We start from the raw sequence: 20,645 nt of genomic DNA, 5'->3' as shown, positions 1-20,645 counted from the left end.
ACCTCTCTTCATAACTGACACTGAGCCCAGACAACATTCTCCTAAATCTCTTCTGCACCGTTTCCAATCCTATCACATCTCTCCTATGATGGGAATTACAGAACTGCACACAACACTGTCACTGCAGCCGAATGAACAAATGAAATAAATGACGCAGACAGCCACAGAAAGTGGTCTTTTCCAATAAACACTCTTTTGCTCAAATTTACCCTATGTCCTTTTCCTGAGCCTGATGCTCCAACAATCACTGGTCCATGTCAGTAAAAGCTATTCATCTCACAACCGTGGCAACTAAGTGGATTGATTGATTTGAAGGTCCCCATGGTAAGATTGTGGCGGGTTCAGCCAGCAACAGTGACCGCAGCAGTACAGACTGAATGGTATCAATGTGGAAGCGAGTGACAGATTATGCTGTGCCTCAGCGAAGTGGGAGGAGGGAGGTAAAGGAGGGTTAGTGATTGTGGTAGGGAGAAAAATCTGCGAGAAGAGATGGATTGGTTTTCTGATACATCAAACGCAGACATGGGAGAGAGCGAGTGTTTGAGAGAATAAATTCATCACCTCGGAGACTATTTTCATGCAAATCAATTAATTCCTTATCGAAAGATGATTCACAAGGAGCAAAACGGGGAGAATACCCATTGCCGTAACTCGGATTCGAACCGAGGTTGCTGCGGCCACAACGCAGAGTACTAACCACTATACGATCACGGCGCCATTCAGGAAGATACGCTTGAAAAGCATGAAAAGTACAATAGCCGATGACGTGTTAGGAACAACACTGGGCACACAATAGGAATACTTGGCGAACAGTGGACTGAGATGTGAGAACTCTGAGTGGGCTGCAGTCTTTAACTTCGATGCCCCCAGATTCCATCATTGAGTATGTTGAAGACTGAGATTGATACATTTCTACAAAACACCAAAGACTCAGGAGAAAGTGCAGGATATAGTTGAAATGTATTTTTCAGTAGCAATGTAGTTTAGCATCGGTTACTTCGCCAGTTCCCTCACACAAGGAAGGAACCACCGATGCAGACGATCATATAATCCCAGTCCCCAGGCCTGGAACCAGAGAAACTCAGTGGCCCAACTGCGAAGATACAACCGGAAATGGGGATGTCAATGAGCGCTCAGAGAGCCTTCTTTCCTGTCTACTGTGCCACCAATTTCGGTGTCGTTCGTAAACTTAATAACCATGACTTCTATGAGTTCCATTGTTATATGACGTTGATCAATGATTTAGACTTAGTTGTAGCAACCATGATTTAGAAGTTTGTAGATGATGCGACAATTGGTCACATAGATAACCATGAGGAAGAAAGCTGGGGGCTGCACGGAGATATTAAACTATTGGGAAGAAAATGGTGACAGGAATTCAATCCAGAGAAGTGAATGATAATGAAATCAGGAAGGGTAAACTATGGGAGTGCACAAAAACAGTAAGGATATGAATGGTTTAGAGTAAAAAAAGACACTCACAGATCCCTGAAGGTGGTTGGACAGGAAGATCAGGGAGTCGAGAGGGTTTGAGGGCTGCCAGTTTAGGAACCATCTAGAGGACTGAGCACAAATCTGGTCATTGCACTAATCAACTGGAAATAAAATAAGGCAGAAGATGGAGAGCAGAAATAGATCATTTGGCCCATCAAGTCTTCTCCACCACTCAGTGAGATCATCACTGATACTGCTCCAAATCAGGTGGGAATGTTCCTTAGAGAGGAACTTGAAGATGGAGTTGTTTCAACGCATCTTCTGCTCTTGTCCATCCAGGTGGTACAGTCTGTGGGCTGCGTGAGTTAATCTAATGCATCTTGTAAATAGTGTATTCTGGTGCCACTGTGCCTTGGTGCTGAAGAGAGTTGATATTGAAAGTCCTGAATGGGGTGCCATTTAAGTGGACAGCCTTTCCTGCATTGCATCAATTTCTTGAGTGTTGTTGGAGCTGCACCCATCCGAGCAAATGGACAGTATCCCATCACACTCCTGCCTTGTGCCTTGCAGATGATGCACAGGGTTCTGGGAACCAAAAGTTGATTTCATCACCACAAAATTTCTACCCACTTGTAGCAATAATATTTATATGGCAGGTCCAGTTCAGTTTCTCCTTAACATTTGCCCCCAGGATTTTCGAATGGGAAATTCAGCAAAGATAAATGAAAATAAAGTCAACGGGATATGGTTAGATTCTCATTTGACAGATTTGGTCATTGTCTGCTACTTGTGTGGTGCAAATGTTCTTTGTCACTTAGCAGGCTAAGCTTCAATGTTGTCTAAGGCTACTGCATTTAGGTTTGCACTGCTTCAGTATCAACATTGTGTAATCATCAGCAAACATTCCCACTTCGGCATTATCCATTCAGGGTGAAGAAGGGTAAGGAGGTTAGCAGAGTGTAAAAGAGGAATATGAAAGTAGAATCATAGAATCCCTATAGCATGGAAACAGGCCCTACAGCCCAAAAAGTCCACACTGACCCCCAGAACACCCCAGCCAGACCCATCACCCTATAGCCCACCTAATCTGCACATCTCTGAACACAACAGGCAGCTTAGCATGGCCAATCCACCTCGCCTGTACTTCTTGGGACTGTGGGAGCACCCGGAGGAAACTCCACGCAGACATTCACCCGAGAGTGGAATTGAACGCGGGTTCCTAGCACTGTGAGGTAGCAGTGCTAACCATGAGCCATTGTGCCACCTTAATTTCGATTCAAACACCATACAGCAAGTGATGATATCCTTTCAATCAAAGGCATTCTGCTAGCTCTGGAAACAGCCAAACCATTAAACATGCATTTTGTCCCTGGTGAAGGGGTGAAAAAACAAAAAAGGATCTTGTCTTTACATAGCACCTTCACAACCTCAAAAGTTGCAAAGTGCTTCATAGCCTCAGCTGCAAAATCAGATTTGGAATTTAGGAAGAAAAGTGAAAAGAATTAGGTTTCAGAAAAGAATCAACAGGAAAAGGCTGCCTGTGGCAGTCTTCATACTGAGCGGCAGTTTACTCGGACGCCCCATCTCCGAAAGTAGCAGCAAAAAATGTTGAAACATTACAGGCAGCAGCCCATCAACCTCTGTAAGGCTGTTTGATTCTGAGAATGTTTCCCTCTCTTACGAAAGCTGATAGCCATCCAGACAGTTAAGATTGATTCACTTACCAAAAAGGGTCATTACCTTCAAGCAAGACCGACTACCGTCATCTTTATGCGGTACCAGACTGTTCAAAACTACAGCTTTTGAAAAGGAGACAAAATCTGGCAATTCTGAGTTTTTCATTTCCAAGTTCTATTCTGTATTAAGGGCTTAGATACCCAGTGGCTGACAGGCAAATATCCTCTGTATTTACTCCAGCTGTAAGCTCTAATTGTTCTCAAAAAGCATATTTATACATGGCTCGGTGAAAAGTGCGGTTTCACCTTTGTGGTTCTTTCTTTAAATCATATCGATGTAGTTGACGGCTGGCCTGGTCTAAATCAATGTTCATATCAGCTCTAAAGGAATGAATGAGGCAAACACAATAGCAACAGGTGAGCTGTAGAAAGGGCAGCGCAAGAGCCATCACTCAGCCTGGACTACAACAAAAGGAACCGAAAGAACTGCGGATGCTGTAAATCAGGAACAAAAACAAAGTTGCTGGAAAAGCTCAGCAGGTCTGGCAGCATCTGTGAAGAAAAAAAAAAGTGTTAACGTTTCAGGTCCAGTGACCCTTCCTCAGAACTGGATTTTGAGAAAGGGTCACCGGACCCGAAACGTTAACTCTGTTTTTTCCTCCAAAGATGCTGCCAGACCTGCTGAGCTTTTCCAGCAACTTTGATTTGGCTCCTACAACAATAGGAACTGCTTAGCGCCAGACAGGCTTAAAACTGTGCAGAGGGAGAGAGGGAGACAGGAAAGGAGAACACTTGGTGGGCATAGTGGCACGAACATTGAGGCAATGTCACGATGTATCGCTCCACTTCAGTACCAATAGCACTGCAGCAAAGCCTACTACCTCTGCAGTTCATGAGTCTGGCTAGTACAGCTATGCAAACAAAATGGATCAGCTGTTCCTGTGGGTAGATCCTGTTCCAATGCCCACATTGTATTCATCGAGATTCAGGTTGTTCCGGGCAGCAACACCATGCACAGTTTGACAGTCCACAACTCTCAACAATGCACTAGGTTTGAATAGGGAGTACTAGTCACCTGTTACAGCCAGAGTCTGAATGAAGGCAGAGCGAATGTTTGGAGAAAAGAGCCAAGCAATCCAAATAAGCAAAAAAAAGAGCAGAAGGATGAGGTCAAACATTTTCATGTGTAAGTAATAGATAGAAACACTGTAGTATATGCCACACAGGAGTAAATAAGCTTGGATGAGTAATACAGAGTAGGGCTGAGTGAAATACATCCAAATAAAGGACATTATTATTGGAGCTCAGGTAGTTTAACGGTATATCCATAACAGTGAACAGTCAGCAGTCACTTAGGCTTCAGAGATCATCTGTATAATTTAAGATAGTCACAGAAGTGTTACTCCAAAGGGGAAGGCATGTACTGAGAGCAAGTGGTGGGGACAGGTAAGCTCTGAAGATTATACAGAAATGTAATTCCTTTTGAAATTAGAGAACACTATCTTGTTAATGTCAATCATTTACTGTAAAAAGTGTTTATTTTATATCAAGAGTTAGTAAGAACTGCCGCTGCTGGAGTCAGAGATTACACAGTGTGGAGCTGGAGGAGCACAGCAGGCCACGCAGCATCAGAGGAGCAGGAAAGTTGACGTTTCAGGTCGGGACCCTTCTTCAGAAATGTTCTGAAGGGTCCGAACCCGAAACGTCAATTTTCCTACTCCTCTGATGCTGCCTGGCTTGCTATGTTCATCCAGCTCCACACTGTGTTACCTCTTATTTTATATCAATACTGAATGTAACTGTAGTGACACAAAAATGTATTAATATGCTGTTTTCGGCTGAAAATGGCTGAGTGTCTCCAAGCAAGACTTACAGACCTCTTCCACAGATATGTCGTACGAGCTTGAATAAAGTCATATTCTTATAATCTACTCAGGTCTGAAGACTCTATTTGTAAAAACCCCATATTGCAGAATGAATAAAATTTTCTGATGCCCATTGACTCTAGCTTTATTATTCATTGATACACTAGTCTGTCAAATAGAGCCTTAATGTAGAAGATAGTCACTCTCAGCTCTAGAATTTAGCTGTTAGGTCCATGTTTGCACCAAGAATGTAAAGAGATCCGGAGTTGAGCAAATCTTGCTTAACTGAAACTGAGATTCATAAGCATGACATTGCAAAACAAGTGCTGCTTAGCACAATTGTTGTTTTCTTATTGTGATTGCATTTACATATCGACAGTCCAGACGATTGACTGAAGTCTTGTCCACACACAGACCACCTGTACAGTTTCTCTTCACTGTGAACGATGCTTTTTCCTTCCATGTTCCAAGGCTGGTGATACTCAGGTCCTGAGAATCGAGCACTGCTGGCAGCTCTTGATCTCACATTTGATTTGAACTTACTGTCTAATTGCCTGTAAAATAAATAGAAAACAGGAAGAAGTAAAATGAAATCTGCTCGATTGTCATGAAAACCTCCCTGGATCATTAATTGACAATGCAGAAGTTGAGAAATAAAACACAAACCAGGCTGTGGGAACAGGCTGCAGTCGGTGGTTATTTCTGCAGAGCCAGCAGAGTGGGACGTTCGAGTGATGCCACAACAATGATGTCTATGTAACAAGAGAAAGTGTACAACTGGCTGACCATAATCTGTGCCAGTCTGTAACTGGATATGGAAATGACCTAGGCTTGCTGAAAAGCATTACTGTAAGCAAGTGGGAATTCATGTACCACCTTCAGGTATGAGCAATATCCCGAGCATACTGTTGAGACTGCATCTGGAGGACTGTACAATATTGGTTGGCATACTTATGGACATGTGTCAATACATTGGAAGCAGTTCAGGGAAGGTTAAGGACTAATGCCTGGAGTGAGAGGATTGCCTTATAAGGAAAGGCTAGACAGGCCTGTATCCTCTGGAGTTTAGAAGAGAAAGAGGAGACTAAACTAAACCATAAAAGATCCTGAGGGAACCTGACCAGCCGGATGCTGAAAGAAATGTTTCCTCTTGTGGGAGAATCTAGAAATAGGGGTCATAGTTTAAAAATAAGGGAGAGCCCATTGAAAAGAGTAACAAGGAAATATTTCTTCTCACTCAGAGGGTTAATAATATTTGGAATTCACTTCCTCAAAAGTCAGTAAATGCAGAATCTTTAAATATTTTTAAGGCGGAGGCAGATAGACTCTTCATGACCAAGATGATGAATGATTGTTGGGGATACGCAGGCACATAGAGGTGAGGTTGAACCCAGTTCAGCCACAATCCTATTGAGTGGCAGAGCAGGCTCAAAGGGCCGATTCGCCTACTCTTGTTCCTCAGACATATATTTGAATAAACCAGCGAGCAAAGAAACTCAAGTCTTGTCTAATTCCTGCGGGGTAGGAAGTTGTTTGAGTTCCCACTTCACCCACCCAGTGGAAATGGCTCCTCTCCATCCCCCTCACCAACTTCATTAACATCTTAAATTTTAATCAAATCATGCCTCAATCTTCTAAATTGTAGGAAATACAACATTCCTGGTGAGATGATGCATTTTGGTAAAAGGGCAGAGAACATTCGAAATTGGAGCTGAAGTAGTCCATTTGGCTCCTCCAGCCTCAAAAAGGTCATAGCTGATCTACGTCGGCTTCAATTCGAAAATGTCTTTTTTCAAAATTTGATTATGGAATGCCGGCATCACTGGCTGCCTCTAGTGACTTTTATGAAGATGGTGACCTGCCGTCTTGAACCACTGCAGTCCATGGGCTGTAGGTCACCCACAATGTTGTTAGCGAGGGATTTCAGGATTTTGATCTAACAACAGTGAAGGAACAGTGATATATTTCCAAGTCAGGACAGCGAGTGGCTTAGAGGGAAGTCATGCCCAACAAAGAGTCTCAAAGATCTACAGCACAGAAAAAAACACTCTGCTGACTGTCTGATCTTGTTACTATCCTCCAAGTACTCTATTAATACACCTTTGAGAGTGGACTTTAGCATTTTTCCCATAACCAGCATCATGCAAATTCCCTGTTTTCTCTCTGCTTCCTTCTTAAATATTGGGGTTATGTTAGCTATGCTCAAATCTACAGGAACTCTTTCAGAGTCTGTACAATTTTGGAAGATAATCACTAGTGCATCTGCTATTTCTTGGGCTACTTCCTGAGGTCCTCTGGGATGAAGGTTATCAATTTCTGGGGATTCATCTGCATTAATCCCATTATTTTACCCAATATCATTTTCCTACCAATACTAATTTCTTTCAATTCTACCTTCCCATTAGACACTGTGATTTCCACTTATTTTGGGGATGTTATTTGTGTTCTCCTTTTTGAAGATATGAAGATGTATTTTAAATAAAAACCAAAAGAACTGCACTAACAGTCCCCATAACAAGTATTCACCCTATCAGCCTGATCGTTAGCAACTCCTTCATCTGTCTAACTATCTTTCTCTCTCTTTGGGTTCTATCCTATCCTTTACTTCCTACCCCACCCACCTCCCTATTTTCTCCATATAAACTGACGTTTTCCCAGTTCTGAGAAAGCGTCACTTGACCCGAAACGTTAACTGTGCTTTTTCCTTCACAGATGCTGCCTGACTTGCTGAGCTTTTCCAGCAACTTTGTTTTTGTTTTTGTTGTTGAAGATGTATTTTGTTGGTCTACCATCACTTTGTGCTCCATTTTTTAATTCCTCTGTTTCCAATTGTAGGAGAACCTGTGTTCATCTTTATTAACGTTTTACTATCAATCTTGAATTAAGAGTTTAATGATGATCATGAAAGCATTGATTGTCAGGAAAATCCCAGCTGGTTCACTAATGTCCTTTGCAGGAAAGAAACTATCATCCTTACCCGGTCTGGCTTACATGTGACTCCAACCCAACAGCAATGCAGTTGACGCTTGACAACCTTCTTAGCAATCATAGATGGGCAATATATTCTGGCTTAGACAGCAATGTCTGCATTCTGTGAACGAACAAAAGAAAACCATTGATTTGTATGGTCTCTGCAAGCATACTCTCATTCTCTATTTTCTGCCATTTAATCATTCCCTTTGTTAAATTCTAAACTGTTACCAATGTGGTGATTTATTTGACAAATTTAATACTAGCCATCATTTCCCTTTTTTGCCATGGTTTCACCATGTTTCCTGTATTGTTCTTATGCCAGACTGGGATGAATAACTTCTGTACATAGATCATGGCAAACATTTAAAGAGTGCATGGACAATCTCCCAAAACCCATTTAAATACTGATCCATCATTTATCACAGCTAGCTCACACCTCACATCATTCTAATTTTCTTTATGTAATGACAGGACTCTAGTCTCAGAAAGAATGACATCACTCCCCACTGGAATGAGGTGGATGAAGTGCCCATGCTCAACTTTATTATCAATTATTCTTAGACCATAAAATTCCATACAGTGTGGAAGCAGGCCCTTTCGCCCAACAAGTCCAAACCGACTCTCAGAACATCCCACCCAGACCCATCTCCCTCATCTACACCTCCCTGAACAATATGGGCAATTTAGCATGGCCAATCTACTTAGCCTTTGGATTGTGGGAGGAAACCAGAATGCCCGGAGGAAACCCATGCAGACACGTGGAGAATGTGCAAACTCCACACAGACAGTCGTCGAAGGGTGGAATTGAACCTGGGTTCCTGGCGCTGTGAAGCAACAGTGCTAACCGCTAAGCCACCATAATGAAATTCCTTTGTCATTACTCAATACCCAGTTGCTTCCTCGCTGTATTGATTCATAAAACTGTTCCATCTACGTGCTAAGAATGCCTCCTGTATCCTATTGCTACTAATTTGATTTGCTCAAATTTATATATAGATTAAAGTCACCCATATTTACGGCCCTAACTTTATTACTTGCATCTCTACATTCCATTCTAATACATTTCCCAATATTGCTCCTCTATTTTTGAGTCTTATGTACAATCTTACTATCAATTACAAATGATTAGTGTTTCTAAGCTCAACTAACACTCTACAAAACCAAAGGAAAAAACAGCAGATGCTGTAAATCAGAAACAAAAACAGAAATTGCTAGATAAGCTCAGCAGGTCTGCTGGCAGCATCTGTGGAGAGAAATAGGAGCTCACATTTCCGTTCTGAGGAAGGGTTTCTCGATCTGAAACTTTAACTCTGATTTCTCTCCACAGATGCTGTCAGACCGGCTGAGCTTATCCAGCAATTTCTGTTTTTTTGTTCCATATATGTTCTACTTCACCACAGCCTATATCCTTGCTTACATCACATTACTTGCCTGTCTTAATCAGCAGTTCTAACCCACCTCCTTCTCCTGTTTGCCTGCCCAGCCTATCCTCCTTAGACAACTCATTGATTCCAGGTATTAATCTCAAATCTTCCTCTGAAACACCTCCAATAAATTTACAGAAGATGGCCAAAACCTGCAGACTTTATTCAAGAGAGATAGCAAGTACTGCAGATGTTGGAGTCAGAGATAACAAAACATGGAGCTGGAGGAACACAGCATGCCAGGCAGCAGAGGAGAAGAAAAGTTGATGTTTTGGGTTGGGACCCTTCTTCAGACTCGAAACATCAACTTTCCTGCTCCTCTGATGCTACCTGGCCTGCTGTCTTCCTCCAGCTCTACACCACTTTATTCAAGACGTGGTCTCACCTATTCTCTTTACAAATTAAGCAGATATCCTTACATTTATGTTCAATTCTTGTAATAATAAAGGATACAGCTAATTAGCTTTCTTGATTACAAAGAGATTTTGATCAATTGGGTCAATGGGCTCAGGACTGGCAGATTGATGAAATAGGCTAAATTATTCCTTTCTGTGTTATAATGAATCTAAAACTGACTCCTGCAACCGTTGCTCATAATAAAAACACCTGTCTCTGAATCATTGGAGTAAACCTGCGCAGACCCCGAGGAAGTTCCAGACTCTCCTTCCTAAATTGTGGTGCCCAGACACATCCTCCGGGGGTGCACTGCACACGATTTCGAATTTCTCGGAACTTTTCCAATGAAACTGATCTCAGAAATCATTTCCCACAGACAAACATTTTACCTTGCACGGTGAAAGACCGATGACACTGAGATGCTGCTGAAACGAGTGACTCCGTTAGACCTTGCTGTGATATCTGGTTGGAATTAATGATCTGGGAATCCTTCCCATTGAATGCGCTGTAAAAAGAACGGACAGACAACAGTGATAACAAAGGTGTAGAGCTGGATGAACACAGCAGGCCAAGCAGCATCAGAGGAGCAGGAAGGCTGACGTTTCGGGCCTAGACCCTTCTTCAGAAAAAATCAACAGACAGACAACAACCCTCCCTTCAGTCCAGAGAACAACATTCTGGCTCCATCACGCCTCCGGCGCATGCTCTGGTCACGTTGTTAGACCCGCCTTCCCGTGTACTGATTGGTTGGAGCACTAACCCCGCCCGTCACACGTTCCGAAGGAGGTTCGAATTCCAGTCCCGTCCCTGTGTTTCCCCGATTGGTTGGAAGGATAACGCCGCCCCGCCTTCCGCTCGGGAATGTTTTTGCAGCCCGCCCCTCGTCCTCAATCGGTTGGAGGACAAACAGTTCCGGTGCCATTCTCCAGTCCTGCCCCTTCGTTGCTAATGGTCGTGTGACGTCATCAAACGGGTGTGTAGCTACAGAGCATGCGCACAGCTAATTGTGATTGTATCAGAGACAGTAAGAACTGCAGAATTTGAGATAACAAGGTGTAGGGCTGGATGAACACGGCAGGTCAAGCAGCATCAGAACAGCAGGAAAACTGACGTTTCGGGCCTAGACCCTTCTTCAGAAATAACTGCGTGCCGGCAGCGACGGAAGGAATGAAAGCCAAAAGAACTGCGGATGCTGTAAATCAGGAACAAAAACCAAGTTGCTGGAAAAGCTCAGCAGGTCTGGCAGCATCTGTGGAGGAGAAAACAGAGTTAACGTTTCGGGTTCGGTGACCCTTCCTCAGAAATTCTGCTGAGCTTTTCCAGCAACTTTGTTTTTGTTGTGACGGAAGGAATGAAATGTTCTTTCATAACATCCACCAACGGTGAGTGAAGGTTATAGAGGGGGGGTAGCGTTGCTGCTATATTGCCAGCAAGAGGATTGCATGATTGCCCAGTTCAGGTCTCAAGCCCCAAACAAGGCTTTTCTGGTGCCGCGATTTAGGTTGCAGAGAGCCTCAGGCTTCTTGCCTGAAACAGGCCACGGTCTAACGCCGGCGCCTCCGCATCTGGATTTAGTGGGAAATACGCAAGCGCGATTAGTGGTGACGTAACAGCGACAGGGCGTGGTCCTGGTTTGCTCCGCCCCCGCTTCCTGCTCTCACTCTTCCCCTCCCCCACTCTTGTCCCGTCCGTCCCCACTCCGCTCCAATGTCGCCGTCTGGGGCTCTGCAGTTTTGTTTTATTAGTCCCGGCGGGAGGTTTGACTGCGGCAAAAGTGTAGTGTGAAGGTCAGATGAAGCTGGATGTGATTAAAAAGCAGCAAGCCCACCAGAATCCAACTCTGTAACCCCTTGCAAACTTACAGGTGTCTCAGTAGCTGGGTGTCTGACTGAATCTTTCCTGCACACGGAGCACGGGAATGGTCTGACCCCGGTGTAACTGCACCATTGGGTGGTCAGCTCAGGTGGGGAACTGTATCACTGTCATTGTCCTGATATTTCCACAGTATCTCCACAGTGTGGGTATCTGTTGTCTCTCCTGGCTGGGTGATTTAGGTAAATTTTAATCCAATAGACAGAACATCCATGTAGTTTCTGTCACCTGTCTGTAGTGAGATTTTATTTCAGTGTATGTTAAAGCTCTTTCCACCGTCAGTTCACTGGAACACTCACTCAGTCTGTGCAATTGGTTACGACTTTTTCGGCAGTCTAGTGGAAGACCATATGTAACAGGAACAGGAGTAGGCCATTTGGTCCCTTGAACCTGTTCTGCCATTCAATAGGATTGCGGCTGATCTGACATTCCTGATGTCCACTTTTCCAGCGTTTTCCTGTAACCCTTAATTTCCCTACTGATCAAGAATCTACCTATCTCAGCCTGAAAAATACACCAAGACTTTGCCCTGTCAGCTCTTTGTGGACAGAAGTTCCAAAGACTCTCAACCCTCTGAGAGGAAAATTCTCCTCATTTCAGCTTTAAATTGGCACACTTCATTCTGAGATTATGGTTTCTCTCAGCATTTACCATGTCAAAGCACTTTAGAATCTGATTAAAACAATGGCACATGATCTCATTGAAACAAAACTCCAACGCATAGTGTCCCACTCACTCAATTTGTGTCACTGGATAAAGGTCTTTTTGCTGTGTACTGTGTTAGAACCCGAGCTGAGTTTTAAAAAAAATCATTTTGGGTTTGAATCGGAGGGCTGAATGGTGACCTCTGGACAGTGCGTGGCAGTTGTGTTAAAAAAAATATAAAAACTATTTGTTTCTGAGGCCAGGCCTGGAAGTTAATTGCAGTTTGGTTCTTGATCAAAAACTCTGTAGACTCTTTTGGCCACTAATGAGGTCACTATCTGGGAACTGGCGCCAGCAAGTCTGGGAGAGGACATGATCAAACAGAAGGAAGGGCCAAATTTCTTTAGAACGGAGGTCTTCTGAGAAAAGCTTGTTAATGTTACAACATGAAAGTTTGACAATCCAATGTACCTGTGAAACAATCCGTCATACAAGCTGCTTAAGTAATTTGGTCAGTTTTGTTTTGATATTTTAATTTATCCCATGACTGTCATTGGTGTGAATGGGGCTGGAGACAAAGGTTATTGGGTTAAATCATTACTGTGTTAACTCAGGAGTATGCATAGTATGGTGTTGGCAGATGCTTGTGAATGTGCTAGTGACTGAGTTGGATGGGAAAAGTGTCCACATGCACATCTTTGTCGCTGTGCTTACTGCCAATGTGAAAGAAGCTGAGAGAAAGATCAGAGTGGAGGGAGAGAACCGAGCAGGGTTGGGGGTGGTGCGTGGTTTGGAAATTGGGGTTTTCTTCGCCCATCACTCCACCACAAAACCCAGCCCACTGTTTCTCTCACTGCTCCCCTTCCCCAGCCATATGTATTTCCCTACCCCAGCCCTGGTCCCACTCCCCCCTTTCTCCAGTATCAGCAAACTTCCAAAGATATTTCCTACATATTATGTTGCTTTTCTCAGAACATTCAACAATTTGAGAACTGGATAGAAAACGAGAGACGGAGCAGCCACTCCAGAAGCTTCCAAAATCACTCTGCACCTTGACCTTCTTGAATGGTTGCACTCGGAGTGCTGAAGTTGCTCCCAGATTGCTGTCTGGTAAGAAGTTACAGGATTTTCATTCAGTGGTGATCAGATAGTGCTGATATCTGTGTCAGTTAAAATCATCTTGTTTTTATTTCCCACCTTCAACAGAATAGAAACATAGAAAATAGGAACAGTATTGGCCATTGTAACTTTCAATCATGGCTGATTATTTTACTCAGTAGCCTGATCCCATTAGCCCTCGTAAATAGATATATCTTCTTCTTGGAAACTTTTAATGTTTTGGCCTTAACTGCTTGAATTTCAGCAAAATTTCAGGGGGTCACCAGTCTCTGCAAAAAGAAATGTTTCCTCCTTTCAGTCAGAAACAGCCTAGCCCATGTCCTTAATCTGTGACTCCCTGGTCCTGGACTCCTTGGTCATTGACAGCATCCTTCCTGCATTTACCTGATTAGTCCCATTAGAATTTCACTGGTTTCTGTGAGATCTTTCCTCGTTCTTCTAAACTCCAGTGAAGTTCATCTTTACCAATCCATTCTGTCCTCATGTGTCGGTCCTGCCATTCCAGGAATCAGTCTGGTGAACGGTTGTGTACAGCCTCCATAGCCAAAACATCCTCCATCAGATAAGGATTCCAAATGTGCACACAATACTCCAGGTGTGGCCTCACTAAGATCCTGTACAATTTCAGCAAGACATCCCTGCTCCTGTACTCAAATCCTCTCGCTATGAAGGTCAAAATACCATTTGCCTTTCTCACCTCCTGGTGCACCTGCATGCTTACTGTAAGTAACTTGTGTTTTCCTGGTTTTATAATCCAACTGGATAACCTCGAACTTAGCCACGTTATACTTCGTCAGCCTTGCATTTTTGCCCACCCTCTCACCATCAAGTCATACTGAAGTATATCCGCATCCTCCTTACTATTCACTGTCCCACCCAGCTTTATGTCTTCTGCAAGCTAATAGATATGACATTTAAGTTTCCTCATCTAAATCATCATTAGATAGTGTGAATATCTGGGGTCCAGCACTGATCCCTGCAGTACCGCACTGGTCACTGGCTGACACATGAAAAAATGACTGCTTATTCTGACTCTCTTTCTTTCCTGCCAGCCAGCTCTGTATCTCTGTGAATGCCCAATCCTAAATGCTTTCACTTTACATGCTCATCTCCTCTGTGGGGCCTTTTGAACGTCTTCTCAAATCCCAAGTAAATGACATCCACTGCCTCCTTATCAACTCTAAAATGTTGCATTCTTGAAACATACCAGCAGATTTGTACAGCATGATTTCCCTTTTGTAAATCCATGCTGACTAACTCTGTCCAATCCTGTCACAGTTTTCCAGTGTTAGGCGAACCGGTCGATAATTCCATATTTTCTGTCAACCTTTTTTAACTAGTAGCATTACCTTAGCCATCCTCCAATCCATAGGAATTGTTCATCTTGAAAGATGACCATCCATTTCCTCTATTTCGACTCGAGCCCCTATTTTCAGAATACATTGGTTTCTCAGGCCAAATAAAAACCGAAAGAACTGCGGATGCTGTAAATCAGGATTAAAAACAAAGTTGCTGGAAAAGCTCAGCAGGTCTGGTAGCATCTGTGAAGGTAAAAACAGAGTTAACGTTTCGTTTCGAAACAGTAACTGTTTTTCTCCTTCCCAGATGCTGCCAGACCTGCTGAGCTTTTCCAGCAATTTGTTTTTGTTATCTCTCAAGCCAGTTTAAGTACTCTGGCTGTAGATTACTAGGTGCTGGGATTTGTTGGCTTTTAATCCCATCAATTCCCCCAACACCATTTTCCTACTCACTCTGATTTCCTTCAGTTCCTGCTTCTGATATGTTCCCCAGCATTTTAGCGATATTATTGGTGTAATCCTTTGTGATAAAAGAACCAAAATATGTAGTTAATTGGTCTGCTTTCTCTTTATTCCACATTATAACTACCCCTGTTTCTGATTGTAAGGGATTTGTTTTCATTAATCTGTTTTTCTCTTCATTATATCTTTAGGAACTTGTACAATTTGTGTGTATATACCCCAGAAACTTACTCTTACTCTTTATTTTTCCCCTCTTAACCAATCCCTTAGTCCTGTTTTGGTGAAATATGAACTGCTCCCAGTCTTCAGATCTGCTGTTCTTTTTAGCCAATTTGTACCCCTCTTCCTTGGATCCAGTGCTACCCCTAATGTCCCTGGTTAGCCATGGCAGGGCCACCTTTCCTGTTTCATTTTGTGTCTGACAGGAAAGAACAACAGTTGTAGTTCCACCAAGTGCTCTTCAAATGTTTGTTATTCCTTTAAAGTTATATTCCCTAATTTATCGTAGCCTGATCACGTCTCATACCATCGTAATTTCCTCTGTTTAGATTTTGGTCCCTAGTCTCAGAATCAACTCTTGTCGCATTCCATCTTAATGAGGCGTTTTATCACTGAGTTCTTCTTTCTCCCACAAGCGGCCTCACACGGCTAGATTGCTAATGATTCCCTTCACATTACACAATTAATATTTTGAAATTAAAGTTGCCACAGTCTCAGAAGACCTTAGGACTGCTCTGTCACTTGGGGACCGAGAGAGAGAAGGCTAATGTGCTTTAACGTGAGGGTCAACGTGCCTCAGGCGGGCAAGGTTAAGAATGTGGGATCTTCACGGTGACCTCAGGCAGTATGTGAATTGAGTACATGCTGTGGGCATCACTCTGAATTGCAAATCAGCCATCCAGTTAACTGAGCTAACCCACTCCCAGCCATGACACAATATGCAGTCGAGATGGCCTATCTCCATTTGGGTCCTCAATGTATTGATCCTAGAATGTGCATGAGATGGTTTTTTTGGAATTTCTCCTCTATGGTATTGTTACTGAGTTGACTTGCTCAATCTATGTGCAGCTTGAAGTCACCCACAATAACCAAGATACAGGAGCAGAATTAGGTCATTCGGCCCATCGTTTCTGTTCCGCCACTTGATCATGGCTGACATGTTTCTCAGCTCCATTCGCTTGCCTTCTGCTTTCTTCCGTACCCTTGATCCCCTCATAAACGAAGAACCTATCTATCTCTCTCATAAATACACTCCGCAGCCCTCTACGGCAGTGAGCTCTAAAAAATCACCAGTCTCTGGCTGAAGAAACCCCTCCTCATCTCAGTTCTAAAGGGTTGTCCCTTTACTGTGAGGTGGTGCCCTTGGGTTCTCGTCTCTGCTACTAGTTGTAACATTTTCTCCACATCCATCTGTCTAGGCCTCTCAGTATTCTGTAAGTTCATATAGTCATACAGCATGGAAACTAGTCCATGCCGACCATGTGCTGAAACTAAGCTAGTCCCACCTGCCTGCGCTTAGCCCATATCCCTCTAAACATTTCTTATTCATGTACTTATCCAAACGTCTTTTAAAAATTGTAATTGTATCCGCATCCGCACAGGAGCCACTCTCTGTGTAACAAAAAGTTGCCCTTCATGTCTTTGTTTTTCTCCTCTCGCCTTAAAAAAAAAGTATGCCCTCTAGTTTTGAAATCTCCCACCCCGTGGAAAAGATACCTGTATTCACCTTATCACTATCCCTTAAGGGCAGGACTTGTACAGTTAACGGTAGGGCCCTGGATAGTGTTATACCTGAGTACCTTTCCACTTAACATGGTGCTGTAAGTGGCAACTTGTAAACTTTTCACTATACTTGTGAGTATGTATGACAATAAAGCTAATTCAGTTTGATTTTAAACATGCCCCCTAGTCTTGAAATCCCCACCTAAGAGAAAGGACACCTGCCATTTGACACCCCTCAGGATTTTTATAAACCTCCAAGTTCAACCTCAACCTCTAGTGCCCTGAGAAAGAAGTCTGAGCCTATTCCGCCTCTCCGCATAACTCAATTTCTCTTTTCCCAGCAACATCCTGGTAAATCTCGTCTGAACCCTCTCCAGCTTACTAATATCCTTCCTTTAACAGGGTGACCAGAACTGGACACAGTACTCTGGATGAAGCCTCACCAGCATCTTGTACAACTTCAACAAGATGCCCCAACTCCTGTACTGAAAGGTCTGAGCCTATGTTTATGTGTACGTGTAATGCAAACTTCAAAGAATTAGGTAACTGAAACCCAAAGTGTCTCTGTTCTGCAGCATTATCCAAGGCTGTGTAAGTCCTGCCCTCCCTTTGCTTAGAATTAGAATCCCGATAGTGTGGAAACAGGCCATTCGACCTAACAAGTCCACACTAACTCTCTGAAAAGCATCCCACCAGACTCTCATTTTCTGAAGAAGGGTCCAGACCCGAAACGTCAGCTTTCCTGCCCCTCGAATGCTGCTTGGCCTGCTGTGTTCATCCAGCCCTACACCTTGTTATCCACCAGACTCACACACCTGCTCTGTCCCTATAACCCTGCATTTCCCATGGCTAGTCCACATAACCTATACATCTCAGAATACTACGGATGATTTAGCGGGCCAATCCATCCAACCTGCACATCTTTGAACCGTGGGAGGAAACACACGGAGACACAGGTAGAATGCGCAAATTGTACACAGACAGTTGCCCGAGGCTGGAATCGAACCCAGATCTGTGGCTCTGTGAGGCAGCAGTGCTAATCACTGAGCCAGCATGCTGCCCTAAAATGCAATAGCTTGCACTCCATCTGTCATTTGTCAGCCCATAAACCCAACTGATCAACATCTCTTTGTAATCGTAGATAACCTGTCCACGAAACCATAACATTTGGGGTCATCAACAAACTTACTAACCATGCCTTCTATATTCTCATCTATATCATTTATATAAATGACAAACACAAGTGGACCCATCACCGATCTCTGTGGAACACTGCTGGTCACAGGTCGCCAGTTGAATAACATCCTTACACCACCACACCCTGTCTCATGTCATTAAGTGAATTAAATAACCAATCGGCAAGCTCACTATGAATCCCACGTGAGCTAACTTTACAAATTTGTCTACTACGCGGAACCTTGTCAAGGGCTTTAGTAATGTCCAAGTAAACAACGTCTACTGCTCTGTGCTCATCAGTCTTGGTTCCTTCATCAAAAAAACTCAATCAAATTTGCGAGACATGATTTCCCTCACACAAAACCATGCTGACGATCCCTAATCATTCCTTGCCTCTCCAAATGCTATCTTTCAGTATCACTTCCAACAGCTTACCCACAGCCAAAGTCAGACTTATTGGTCTATAATTCCTAGGCTTCTCCCTACATCCCTTCTTAAACAAAGGCAAAACTTTAGCCACTCTCCAGTCATCTGACATCTCACCCATATTTATAGATGATACAAATATTTCCGCGAGGAGCCCCGCAATTTCCTCCCTTACTTTCCACAATGCCCTAGGATACACTAGATCAGGTACCAGAGAATTATCCACCTTTATATTTTCTAAGACCTTCAGCACTTCCTCTCCTGCAAAGCAAACTGTTCAAAACATCAATATTTATTTCCTTGAATTCTCTGGCCTCCTTCAGTCCAACTTGTCCATGTCAACCAGGTTTCCCAAACTGAACTAGTCCCACTTGCATTTGATCCATACCTCTCTCAACCTTTCCTATTCATGTACCTATCCAAATGTCTTTTAAATCGTGTAAGTGTACCTGCGTCTACCGCTTCCTCTGGAGGTTCATTCCATATAAAAACTATCCTCTGTCTGAAAATGTTGTTTCCCTTTAAATCAATCTCCTCCTTAAAAATGTACTCTCTAGTTTTGGACTCCTCTATCCAAGAGAAAAGACCGTTGCTGCTCACCTTTATCGTTTACCCCTCAATTTTCAAACCTCTGCAGAGTCACCCCTCAACCTCCTATGTTAAAGTGCAAAAAGTCCCAGCCTATCCAGTCTCTCCTCATAACTCAAACCCTCCAGTCCTGGTGACATATATGCTGTAAGTGTAGCATGTAGCCACACAGAGTAGAACGTCAATCCAGCCGCAAGAAGCATCACCTAGTTTCCATTTCTTTGGCCCTTGGTCAAATAGTTTAGCAACAGGAACTGTCCAGTTTCATACATGGAGAGTGAACGTTTGGGCTAGCTTTCTCCACAGTCAAAACTGATGTGAAATAGTTATTTTATATCTCTCCCATCTGCCGAGTTTCAACACAAAGACGTCCTCCTTGATCATTAAGGTGCCCAACTCTCTCTCTAGTTGCTCTCTTGCTCGATATGTACTTGTTGAATCTCTTTGGATTATCCTTAGCCTTGGCAGATAAAGTTACCTCATGCCCTCTCTGCCTTTCTGATCTCCATCTTAAGAAATCCTCTACACTTCTTATACTATTCAAGAAGTTCATTTGAACCTAGTTGTCTATCTCTAATATTCTTTTTCATTCTTGACTAGCGCCTCAATATCTTTATTAATCCATTGTTCTCTAATCACACCAGCCCTACCTTTGGTCCAACCAGTCCATGCCAAGCATAATTCCAAGTTAAACTTGCCCCACCTGCCTGCTCCTGGCCCATATCCCTCCAAACAATTCCGAGTCATGTACTTATCCAGATGTCTTTTAAATGTTGTAATTTTGCCCACATTCACTACTTCCTCAGGACGTTCATTACAAACACGAACCACTTCTCTGTTTTAAAAAAAAATTGCCTCAAGTCTTTTTTAAATCTTCCTCCTCTCACCTTAAAAATATGCCCCCTTGTCTTGAAATCCCTCACCCTAGGGAAAAGGCACCTGCCACTCACCTTATCTATACCCTTCATGATTATATAAATGTCTATAAAGTCACCCCTCCAATTTCTGGACTCCAGTGGAAAAAAGTCTCAACCTATCCAGCCACTCCTTATAACTCAAAACCTCCATTCCTGGCAACATCTTGGTAAATCTTTTCTGAACCCTTTCCAGCTTAATGATATCCTTCATATAACAGGCAATCAGAAGTGGACACATTACCCCAGAAGAGGCCTCACCAACGTTCTGTACAAGCTCAACATAACATCCCAACTCCTCTCAAACGTCTGAGCAATGAAGGTAAGCAGACTAAACACCTTCTTAACCACCTTGTCCACATGTAATGCAAAAATCAAGCAATGATGCACCTGAACCCCTAGGTGTCTCTGTTCTACAACACTATCCAGGGCCCTACTTTTTATTGTATAAGTCCTGCTCATGTTTGTTTTACCAAAATGCAATAACTTGCCCTTATCTAAATTAAACACCACTTGCCATTCCTCAGGCAGACTCAATAGATCAAGATGTCTTTCTAATCTTGGACAGCTTCTTCACTGTCCACTATGCTGCCTATTTTGGTGTCATGTGCAAACTTACTAACCATGCCTTCTATATTCTCATCTCAATCATTAC

The 20,645-nt window shown here is 43.1% G+C and overlaps 2 long non-coding RNA genes and 1 other non-coding gene across 3 annotated transcripts; 1 reads left to right on the top strand and 2 right to left on the bottom strand.

Annotated features, from left to right (window-relative positions):
* Window positions 1-642: 642 nt before the first annotated feature.
* Window positions 643-714, bottom strand: trnah-gug. The gene has a single exon. It is a non-coding gene; the product is annotated as a tRNA-His (tRNA).
* Window positions 715-5,318: 4,604 nt separating this feature from the next.
* On the bottom strand, window positions 5,319-10,263 carry LOC125488293. The gene is made up of 3 exons (XR_007266272.1): window positions 10,158-10,263; window positions 7,953-8,066; window positions 5,319-5,529 (listed from the first exon to the last, which is right to left on the bottom strand). It is a non-coding gene; the product is annotated as an uncharacterized LOC125488293 (long non-coding RNA).
* Window positions 10,264-11,555: 1,292 nt separating this feature from the next.
* Window positions 11,556-20,305, top strand: LOC125488294. The gene is made up of 3 exons (XR_007266273.1): window positions 11,556-11,731; window positions 13,258-13,395; window positions 20,212-20,305. It is a non-coding gene; the product is annotated as an uncharacterized LOC125488294 (long non-coding RNA).
* Window positions 20,306-20,645: the final 340 nt, after the last annotated feature.

Source organism: Rhincodon typus, unplaced genomic scaffold (genome assembly GCF_021869965.1).
Source record: "Rhincodon typus isolate 14 unplaced genomic scaffold, sRhiTyp1.1 hic_rhity00000202, whole genome shotgun sequence".
Classification (NCBI taxonomy): domain Eukaryota; kingdom Metazoa; phylum Chordata; class Chondrichthyes; order Orectolobiformes; family Rhincodontidae; genus Rhincodon; species Rhincodon typus.
This window is presented reverse-complemented; position numbering and strand designations above follow the sequence as displayed.